Genomic DNA, 11,532 nt, shown 5'->3' with positions numbered 1-11,532 from the left:
TCCCTTCCCCTTTCCCTTCTTCTTTCCTTCCTTCCTTCCTTCCTTCCTTCCTTCCTTCCTTCCTTCCTTCCTTCCATCTTCCTTCCTTCCCTTTCTCCTGCCCTCCTCCTTTTCCTCCCTCCCTCCCCCTCCCTCCCCCTCTCCTTCCTTCCCTCCCCCTTCCCCCCTCACCCCAACCCCTCCCCCTCCCTCCATCCCTCCATCCTTCCCTTCCTCCCTTCTTCCCTTTTTTTCCTTCCTTCCTTCCATCTTCCTTCCTTTCTTCCCTCCCTCCCTCCCTCCCTCCCTCTTTTCTTTTTTCCCTCCTTCCCTCCCTTCCTCCCTCCCTCCCTCCCTCCTTCCTTCCCTCCCTCCCTCCCTCCCTCCCTCCCTCCCTCCCTCCCTCCCTCCCTCCCTCCCTTCCCTATTGAGAAATAACAAAGGGCCTCGGTGAAGATTTAGCATGCTATGTGTTCAAGACTCAGACTTACAGTGGCCCGTTCTTGACAGTGTCCACGCAGAAGGGGACACTGACACTTGAGACCTCTACCAAGGAGGTTAAGGTGTGCCCCATCCAGCGTCCTGACCTGGTTCTGGCTACAGGAGGGGTTCTCCCTTCTGAACTCCCAGGGAGCCCTCTCAGCTCCCAGCGGGTTCTTCTGGTTGGCCTCTGACAGGTGTCACTCGGCCACACAGCCCCTCCCCTGCTCAACTTGGCCGCCTCTAATGAGATTTATGCATTACTAATGTTTTCTTGGTATCAACCTTTAGCTGTTTTTTTTTTTTTTGTTTTTTTTTTGTATAGTCTCAGTATTTCTCTTTTTTCTGTATTCTTTATCGCCACGGTAAGAAATTACAAAACAGGCTTTCTTAATTTCCTTATTATTAATTTTTATTAGTCAGAGCAGGCTTTCTAATGGCTCAGGGAATGCGTTTTCTCACACTAAACTGTGTATTTATTTTTGTGGGGCTAATTCCCGGAGGTAATGAAGAATTCTTCTCCGAGTTCTGCAAATTGTAAATCCCACACACAAGTTTCATGTATTGGCATTTTAAAAAGCTGCTTTTGTGTTTGCTTGCTATAATGTCTGCTTTAGGTTTAAGTTTAACTTTTTATGGCGAGTTGAAATTATGGTCCTGGAGCATGTCTCTGATTGCGCGATTCAGTCAGTATTGATCTTCACTTAGTTAATCTCCTGCTTTACCACAGAGTCTCTTGACCCCAGGAGAGTTTCTCAGTCACCAGAGTCAATGCTTCCATTAGATGCTTAAAATTTTGCCAGTATCTCTGTCCGGCTCCCTTAATCATTCTGAACATTTCTAGTCACCGGAGGTTAAAATCACTTTTCTCCATCCTTGGACACCTTTCGATATTAAGTTCTTGGACTAAAATGAAAATGTCCTGAACTTCCCTTCAATGGTATTTGTCACCAGACATTGTTGGGTGGGGGGTAAACGATTAGATAAATGACATCTCGGAGCCTTGCAAATTCACTGCGGTTTCCAAAGCTTCTAGAACTAGTCCAAGGAAGTTGTTTCCATACTTGGGAGGGGGATGGTCCACTTCTCGGACGAAATTGCTCCTTGTAAGAAAAGGAACGAAAGTGATGGCTTTGACCATCTTTTAAGGAATCACGAAGGTTCACGATGTAAATACGTTGAATATTTGTTACCTCTAAAAATGTCCATTTGCTGCAAGAAGAAAAGAAAGAAAGAAAGAAACAAAGAAAGAAAGAAACAAAGAAAGAAAGGGAAAGGAAAGGAAAGGGAGGAAGGACGGAAGGGAGGGAAGGAAGGAAGGAAGGAGAGAGAGAGAGAGAGAGAGAGAGAAAGAAAGAAAGAGGCAGGTATTTTCCAGCCTCGTCTTGAACTCAAAATAGACATTCCATAATTTGTTTGGTTACAAGAGAACCACTTTACCGCGATCTGCCTCAGAAATGCTCTTCGAAGTCATACATACACCCCGTGCCCGGAACCGATGGATTATACATATTCATTTCACCCTGTTTATTCAGAAAACAAACATACAGAAATAAATGCCTGTGAGCTGTGGAAAGTCTCAGGCCCGTCACTTACGGAATCACTGGGAAACGGGGACCATCCCACCAGTGCTCCTTTGTACGGGGCTGGTTGTTGTTTGTGTTCTTAATAAACTTCAGGGAACTGTTTACACGAACCCCGGGTGGTGAGCCCACAGAAAGACCGGGGCTTGCCGGTGGTGTTGGGAGACAGTCAAGAGCAAAACCTGCCGCCCACCCAGGACCCTGCTTCACCCGGGTAGAAGAATAACAGCTTGGCCCTGGCTGGTTGGCTCAGCGGTAGAGCGTCAGCCTGGAGTGCAGGGGACCCGGGTTCGATTCCCGGCCAGGGCACATAGGAGAAGTGCCTATTTGCTTCTCCACCACCCCCCTCCTTCCTCTCTGTCTCTCTCTCCCGCAGCCAAGGCTCCATTGGAGCAAAGATGGCCTGGGCGCTGGGGATGGCTCCTTGGCCTCTGCCTCAGGCGCTAGAGTGGCTCTGGTCGGGGCAGAGCGACGCCCCGGAGGGGCAGAGCATCGCCCCCTGGTGGGCAGAGCGTCGCCCCTGGTGGGCGTGCCGGGTGGATCCCGGTCAGGCGCATGCGGGAGTCTGTCTGACTGTCTCTCCCCGTTTCCAGCTTCAGGAAAAAAGAAAGAAAAATAACAGCTGCATCACGGAGTCCGCATCAGGGCTGCCCGGCAGACGTGCACCGCAGAGCGGGCACACACAGACAGGGAGACCCCGGGCAGCTCTGACCCCACGGCCTGCGGTGTCTCAGCATAAACCACAACGGGTCCTCGGGTGAGAGACGAGGAAGACGGCGCCGTGATGACGCGGTGCTTGATTCCATAGAGATACCGCAGGTAACTGAGGCGGCCATCTGCGTTAGCTGACTGACTGCCTTTGTGCAGAAGCAAAATGGAGTTCCTCAGGTTACCGGTCTCTTACAGCCCGGAGCCAGGCACCTGAGCAGAGCTAAGGGCAGCTCCCCTCTGCCCAGGACAGGGAGAGGGGGTGCGAGCTCCCTCCAGGTTTACATTTCAAAGACCTGCCGGGGGGGGGGGGCCCTTAAGGAAAATACAGCTCTTGGATTGTAAAGCCGAGAGGGGCTTGCTTGAGCTTTTCAAAGGGGTTCCAAGGAGCTCTCCAAGGGACTGAGGGAGGATTTGCAATTACATTTCTTATTTGGAAACGCTCCCGAGGAGGAAACCCAGGACCATCTCCTTCCCCTTCTCACCAGGGAAAGCTTTTTAAAAATTTCTTTTAAGGTTTGTATCTGCCCTAACGATCGCATACGCCTTCTAACAAAAATGAGATTTTTGCTAGAAGTTAGAATAAAGCAGGTGCTCTTCAAAGGAGGTGGTTGCTGATTTAATCTTTCCTCGGGGTTCGTTTACTCACTCCAGCCAGTTGTCCGTTTCTCAGGGGCTGGCTGGTGCCCCCTAGGGGGACTTGGTGTGTCAGCCGACAGTCTACACGCAGTGTCTGTGGTTCTAATACTCACGCACACACGTGCATGCGCACACACACACTTAGCTAATCCCCCCTGAGGTATTTTAGAGGTTGTAAGGGTCAAGGCTATAGATCTGTGACACTTTCATGTTTTGGGGGAGGGTTTTTTTGGTATAAAGTAACCCACTTTTTAAAATGATGCATCTCTAGGAAAAGTCTGCAATGGGTTTGATCAGACCAGGAGGGCACAAACAGGTTCTACCCAGAGGAGCAGAAAGAATATCCCTGTGGCTACATCATCTCTGGTGTGGCCGTCACCCCCCCCTCCCCCAACATAGGAGGACAAGCTGGTCCCTCCCTCCTTCGTTAAACACCAACATGTCTACCCTGTGCCGGAAAACGTGACCATCGCTGGCCCCACGGAGGCTCCAGAGAAGACGCAGGGCTCTACGATTCCAGCCATGAGGACGGGGCCGTCAAAGCCTAGAAATCTTAGGGAGGATGTTGGCCAAATGAGTCTGTAACATTTCTATTTTTTGAGTTTGCTCACTTTTAGTGTTAAAAAAAAATGGCGCGGGGCAGCACCAGGTATATGATCTGTGAAATTGCAAATGACCTTCCTGCTTGGGAAGGGCCATTGTCTTGCTAATGATTGCTGGAGGAGAGATTTTCACGCCAGAAAGTTTTGAGAAGGAAGAGGAGAAGGAGAGAGAAAGAAGCCATGTTTTTGCAGAGAGAGAGAGAGAGAGGGAGGAAGGGAGGGAGAGAGAGAGAGAGAGAGAGAGAGGGAGGGAGAGAGAGAGAGAGAGGGAGGGAGAGAGAGAGAGAGAGAGAGGGAGGGAGAGAGAGAGAGGGAGGGAGAGAGAGAGAGGGAGGGAGAGAGAGAGGGAGGGAGAGAGAGAGAGAGGGAGGGAAAGAGAGAGAGAGAGGGAGGGAGAGAGAGAGAAAGGGAGGGAGAGAGAGAGAGAGGGAGGGAGGGAGGAGAGAGAGAGAGGGAGGGAGAGAGAGAGAGAGGGAGGGAGAGAGAGAGAGAGAGAGAGGGAGGGAGAGAGAGAGAGAGAGGGAGGGAGAGAGAGAGAGAGAGAAGGTGTGCGGATGGGGAACCAGAGCTGAGGGGCTTTTGCGAGCTCCGCTGAGACTGGTGGGGCCCTTGATTCTAGGAGGAACCGGAGAAGATTCTCCTGGTTGTGGAACCGGAGGATGTGTCAGTGGCTTTGGGAGCCCTGAGTGAAAGGAAAGTGTTTGCTCACCGGCCAGTGAGAGGCTAGAATAAAGGAATGCCCCCCCCCCCAATTCTTTGGCTCCACTGTTTCTTTACCACCTGCCCGAATCCAGTGAGAACCTGCATGTGCACGGCCGTGAGGGTGGCGACCACTGGCCACACAGAGGAACTTGCCAGGGGGTAAAGGTGGAGAAGGCATTTCGGACAGACCGGAGGCATAAAGACTTGAAAAGGGATATTGAGAATTGTAATTTTTGGGGTGGTGACATGTTATGTTGGCAGCATGAAGAACATGGCTAGCCCCGTGAGTTGTGGGGCGGGGGGCACATCTCTGAGACGCCGGCAGCTTGCATTTCATCCTGGAGTTTCTGACGAGGGGGGTGTCTGGCAGCAGGGATGAATCCCGACGCGTTATGATTGTAAAATACTTTCCTGGTGGCTTGGAACACAAACAGCAGGAGGCAGGAAGGCCCCCAGAGAAGGCTCTGGAAGCAGGCAGGGCATCAGAGGGCAGGCACTGAGCCCTTGAAGGAGGGAGGAAGGAAGAGGGTAGGGGGATTAACCTCCTCAAAGGTGAGAAAGTGAAGGGCGGGCTCTGGGGGTGTGGGGGTTGGGCTTGACAGCTGTGAGTGGGTCACGAGTGAGGAAAACACAGCCTGCTTTTGTCAAAACTTGCCCTATTGACAGTGGAATTCCTCTGGTGTTTCTTGAAAGTAGAAAAAAAGAAAAAGAAGAAGAGAAGAAAAGAAAAAAAAAAAAGGCGTGTTCTATAACCAGCCTTCTGTCCGGGGTGCTCAGGCTGAGAGAGCGGACTGGGCGTTGGCTGCCGTGAGGGTCCCAGGGCCTCTTCGCTGGGCGTCTCAGGAGGAGAGCGCTGGAGGAGGCTCTGCCTGGCGCTGTGATGTCAGACCGCAGTCTCAGCCGCGTTCAAGGTCAAACCTCCCCGAGGGCAGAGACTGGAGCTGCGGCCACGAAGGGAAGTAGATCTTCCTGTCCTGGAACTCTCACCTGGCGACTGAATGTGGAGCTCCTGGGCTTAGTTTTTAATGTGAAATTCTCCTGCATTTGGTTCCCACGGGGAAAACCTTTCATGGCCCATGAGAGCGTCGTTTGTGTCTACTTGATGTGGGTGAATTACCCTGAGACGCGTAGATGAGACGATTTTCCTCCCTTTTCTTTTAATCGAGATCATCTTTTTCACGTTAAAACAAATGGTCACAGATTATTCTCGCCTGAGAAGGGGAAGCGTCAGTCGGAAACCATTCTACAGGATCAAAGAAGAGGACGCAGTGCGGGCTTTGCCTGGCCGGGGAGGGGTGCTGTGCAGGGACGCAGGATGGGGGTCCCCCGGGGATGCCTCCACCTGCCTTGCTCTGCCTCAGAGACCCCGCGGGATGCTCTCATTCACTGTTCAACACCCACCAGGAGGTACTGGCTTCTGTCCCAGTTAAACGTTCAGGGAGAGACTACACCTCCCCGCAAACCCCCGTGGGACCCCACCGTCACTGTCGTGTTGTCTAGGGTGACTCCTCCCATCCCTGTCAGTGAACGCAATCTTCAAGATCCTGGGAGTTTAAGAACAGACCCCAAACCGCTGCAGGGGCCCGTTGGGGACCCAGTGTGGTATCTACGTTGGAGGGGAGACTCCAGCGGTCAGTCGACCTGCTGCCATGCTCTCTCCATCTGGTCCCATCCTGGTCCTTCCCAAGAGTGTCGTCCCCTGTGCCCGCAGAAGAAAGGAGCAGTGCTGGCTGGCCCTTCTCTCTGCCTCCCCTGTCCCCGGGGCCTTGTCAGGACGTTCGTCAAAGCTGCCTTTTGGGGGATACTTAGGAGCCTGTTGCCACTCTTTCTCTGTCTACAGAGGGCTTAATACCCACCTGCTCGTGGTGGGAAGCGGTACAGATGCCCACCATGCAGCGCAGAGAGGACGGGGGAGCCCGGTTCGCTGGGGAGGGCCATCCCTGAGTCATCATGGCCCAGACGGCAATGACTCAGCAGAGGACCGGCAATGACTCAGCAGAGGAGCGGCAATGACTCAGCAGAGGAACGGCAATGAGTCAGCAGAGGAACGGCAATGAGTCAGCAGAGGAACGGCAATGACTCAGCAGAGGAACGGCAATGAGTCAGCAGAGGAACGGCAATGACTCAGCAGAGGAACGGCATTGAGTCAGCAGAAGAACGGCAATGAGTCAGCAGAGGAACGGCAATGAGTCAGCAGAGGAACGGCAATGAGTCAGCAGAGGAACGGCAATGACTCAGCAGAGGAACGGCTCCGGGCCCCAGGGATGCTGCTCCCCGGTCTTCTCGCTCTTCCCCTTTCCAGGAAACGTCTTCAGAAGCGCAGCCTGGACGCTGAGATGCTTTCTTTTTATCTTGTACCGGCTGTCGTCCCGTGGCCATGATAATGACCGTGCTAATCACCAACACCTTGCGGATTAGAGGAGATGAGCAGTGGACTGCAGGGGTGAGAGGGCCGGCCAGGCCTGGGGAGGTGGGGGCAGCATCTGCGAGAGCCCCCCCAGGACTCCCGGGGCGCAGGCCGGCGGAGGAGGAGCAGACACGTCTCTGGGCCTTGCTCAGGTGTGTGTGTGTGCGCGTGCGCGCGTGTGTGTGCGTGTGTGTGTGTGCGTGCATGCGTGTGTGTGCGCGCGTGTGTGTGTGCGCGCGTGTGCGTGTGTGCATGTGCGCGCGTGTGTATGTGTATGTGCGCGCGTGTGTGTGTGCGCGCGTGTGTGTGTGCGCGCGTGTGTGTGTGCGCGCGCGCTCGCGTGAGCGAGTGGCCGGTGCTGAGACTGACCCCGCACCCGCCAGCACTGACTCAGGAGAGAGAACCGAGCACGTCCCTTCCCCAATCGTGAGACGTTAGCGGAGGAAAGAAGTTCCGGCGCCTCCGGGGATGAACGCCGCGGCGGTCAGCTTGCCGCCTGCGCGGACTCTCCTCTCCGAGCCGCTCAGCAGACACCCACGCGTGGTGAGTCTTCAGACAGGAGCTCAGGTGTCTCTAGCACAGCCCAGGGGTCTCTTCTAGAATAGAGTTCTTGTCTCCGTCTGTCCCCTGCCCACCAACCCCCACTTCACAAGATGGGTGTTTTGCAGAGCGCTCTGGGAACTTCGGACCCAGAAGCAGAATTTCAGGAAAAGAAGGGAGGTTGTCTCTCTCGGATGGTCAGTCAGGTGCCCGCTCTGAGCGTCAGGGGCTTTCCGAGACCCTCCTCGTCGCACCTACCCGGACCGGTGACAGACAAGAAACGGTTCTGCGCGCACAGACGGGAGGATGGACGTGCGGCCCACGCACCTCTAGCGGAGCTGCGGCCGGAATCAAGCCTGGCCGATGCACCCTCCGTGTGACAGCGTGGGGCACCCCCTCACCGCGACGTGGGAGAGGAGGACCCCGGTCAGCCGCGGGGCAGACCACGCGGGAGCTGCGTCCTGACGAGGCTCCGCGGGCCCGGTGAGCAGCAGAGCGGCGGGAAACGGCAGTGGACCCCGGGCATTCCTGGAAGCGCGATACAATGGGATACACAGTTACCTCGACGTGCGGGCAGCAGGTCCGGCCAGTGGGAGCGCTGTTCTAGAGAAGGACGCCTTCTTGCCAGGCGTCCGCCCGGAGGGAACATTTGCACAGAAGACCGTGAACCACGGGTGGAGGCGCCCCGTGTCAGACCCCAGTGAGCCCACGGGTGGAGACGCCCCATGTCAGACCCCAGTGAGCCCACGGGAGGAGACGCCCCGTGTCAGACCCCAGTGAGCCCACGGGTGGAGGCGCCCCGTGTCAGACCCCAGTGAGCCCACGGGTGGAGGCGCCCCGTGTCAGACCCCAGTGAGCCCACGGGTGGAGACGCCCTGTGTCAGACCCCAGTGAGCCCACGGGTGGAGGCGCCCCGTGTCAGACCCCAGTGAGCCCACGGGTGGAGGCGCCCCGTGTCAGACCCCAGTGAGCCCACGGGTGGAGACGCCCCGTGTCAGACCCCAGTGAGCCCACGGGTGGAGGCGCCCCGTGTCAGACCCCAGTGAGCCCACGGGAGGAGACGCCCCGTGTCAGACCCCAGTGAGCCCACGGGAGGAGACGCCCCGTGTCAGACCCCAGTGAGCCCACGGGTGGAGGCGCCCCGTGTCAGACCCCAGTGAGCCCACGGGTGGAGGCGCCCCGTGTCAGACCCCAGTGAGCCCACGGGTGGAGGCGCCCCGTGTCAGACCCCAGTGAGCCCACGGGTGGAGGCACCCCGTGTCAGACCCCAGTGAGCCCACGGGAGGAGGCGCCCCGTGTCAGACCCCAGTGAGCCCACGGGTGGAGGCGCCCCGTGTCAGACCCCAGTGAGCCCACGGGTGGAGGCGCCCCGTGTCAGACCCCAGTGAGCCCACGGGTGGAGGCGCCCCGTGTCAGACCCCAGTGAGCCCACGGGTGGAGGCGCCCCGTGTCAGACCCCAGTGAGCCCACGGGAAGAGACGCCCCGTGTCAGACCCCAGTGAGCCCACGGGAGGAGACGCCCCGTGTCAGACCCCAGTGAGCCCACGGGTGGAGGCGCCCCGTGTCAGACCCCAGTGAGCCCACGGGTGGAGGCGCCCCGTGTCAGACCCCAGTGAACCCACGGGTGGAGACGCCCCGTGTCAGACCCCAGTGAGCCCACGGGTGGAGGCGCCCCGTGTCAGACCCCAGTGAGCCCACGGGTGGAGGCGCCCCGTGTCAGACCCCAGTGAGCCCACGGGAGGAGGCGCCCCGTGTCAGACCCCAGTGAGCCCACGGGAGGAGGCGCCCCGTGTCAGACCCCAGTGAGCCCACGGGAGGAGGCGCCCCGTGTCAGACCCCAGTGAGCCCACGGGTGGAGGCGCCCCGTGTCAGACCCCAGTGAGCCCACGGGTGGAGGCGCCCCGTGTCAGACCCCAGTGAGCCCACGGGTGGAGGCGCCCCGTGTCAGACCCCAGTGAGCCCACGGGAGGAGACGCCCCGTGTCAGACCCCAGTGAGCCCACGGGAGGAGACGCCCCGTGTCAGACCCCAGTGGGCGAGGCAGGACCTCACGGAAGCTGTGGTTGTCAGCTTCACACCAAGAGGCGAAGCGAACAGGAGCCGTTTCTCCACGGCCTGGATTCGAGAGGGTTAATTACTCACCCAAAACTTTCTGGGGTGGGGGGAAGCGCCCACCTCTGGACCCAACTAACCCTTTCAGACTGGGGAAGGGGCAGGTCCCCTGATCCCCCCCTCTCCGGGGCTGCCCCCACTGGACTGTAGGGGCGGCACCTGTGTCCTGACATTCCACCGCAGGAGGGCTTTGGGTCTGGGTCAGAACTCCGGGCCTTGGGATTCGGGCGGATGAAGATGCACCTGCTCCCGGCTGTGAGCCATCTGCGGACTCCTCTGGGATGCGATGCGGGAGGAGGCCAAGGTGGTGGCGGCGGCGGTGTTTCCCTGCATCCCAAGTTTCCAGAAGTGTCCACAGAGCTAAAAGGCAATTAGCTCTGAAATCAACAAGGTCAGAAACCCAGAGAGTGGTGTGCTTTGTCTACGGATGAAGTCATTTCACATGAACTTTTCCAGGGATTGCAATAAAAAGTCCTGCGTGGAGACCACACACAGTCATCTGAGGGCTGTATGTTGTGTGTGTGTATGTGTAATGTCTGCATATACTGCACGTATGGATATGTGTGTACAGGCATATGCGTGCATGTGTACGTATGTGTGTAATGTTGTGTCTATGTTGTGTGTGTGTGTGTGTGTAATGTCTGCATATACTGCACGTATGGATATGTGTGTACATGCATATGCGTGCATGTGTACGTATGTGTGTAATGTGTCTATGGTGTGTGTGTGTGTGTGTGTGTGTTTGAGTGGGGGTGTGTGTGAAGTTGTGTGTGTGCGTTTTTCCTGTAGAGTTTTTGGCTTAGACCCGAGGCTGCCCGAACCCTTGACGGCTCCCCAGGCAGGAGCAGGCAGGAGAGCTCCGAGCTCAGCACTCTCGGTTTTGAGGACCAGGCCCACCTGGGATGGCAGGAGCAACAGGGAAATCTTCTGCTCTGTCTGTTTGTTTATTATGCTCTGTTTTAATTTCCTCCCAGCCCAACCCCCGAGTGTCAGTCCCCAAGTCCCCTCTGGGGAGGCAGTGGCAGCAGCTGCCACTCAGACATCTACCATTCTGAGAGGAATCCATCTTTCTGACCACGATGATGGGAAAAAGCCTCCTCTGTTGTCTGAGCAGTGACGGAGGGGTCCTGATGCATTTTGCTTCCGTCTTACTCTCCCACTGCGTTGCCCAGAGGTACCCAGTTCAGGACGTGCACGACAGCCTGGGGGTGGGAGGGCGGGCAGATCCGCAGCTCTCAGTGAGTGGTCCAGGCTGAGAAGCCATGAGGGGGTGAGCTGTGGGGGTGCCCGAGAACAGAAGAAGCCAGGGAGAGGAGGGAGCCCAGGAAAGAGACCCTGTAAGCTGAGCAAGAAACCTGGTCCCCGTTTAGAACCGAAATGCCTAGATTTAACCTGAAACCACATAGCAAATTAAAGCGAGACGTGAACTATGTTGTAGACCAGCAGCCAGAAAGCTCGCTGGGCCCTGGAGAGAGCGTGTGTCCCAAGCAGGTTTGAAGCTGGCTGCATGGGCTGTGAAACTGAACACCCGTCCTAACGGCGGAAGGTGAGTCAGACTGGCAGCTTGATACTAACTGGGATCAAAGATATAATAAAAGAAATAAAAAAAAAAAGCAATGGAAACAAAAATATACCATGCAAACACTAGTCAACAGAAAGCTGTGACAGGTGTATTAATGTCAGACAAAGTAGACATAACAATAAAAATCCCCAGCGATCACATTACAAGGGACATTAAACATGGTAAAAAGGGTCAGTTCACCAAGAAGACATAACAGTTC

This window comes from Saccopteryx bilineata, chromosome 7, assembly GCF_036850765.1.
Source record: "Saccopteryx bilineata isolate mSacBil1 chromosome 7, mSacBil1_pri_phased_curated, whole genome shotgun sequence".
NCBI lineage: Eukaryota > Metazoa > Chordata > Mammalia > Chiroptera > Emballonuridae > Saccopteryx > Saccopteryx bilineata.
Note: the sequence above shows the minus strand (reverse complement) of the source record.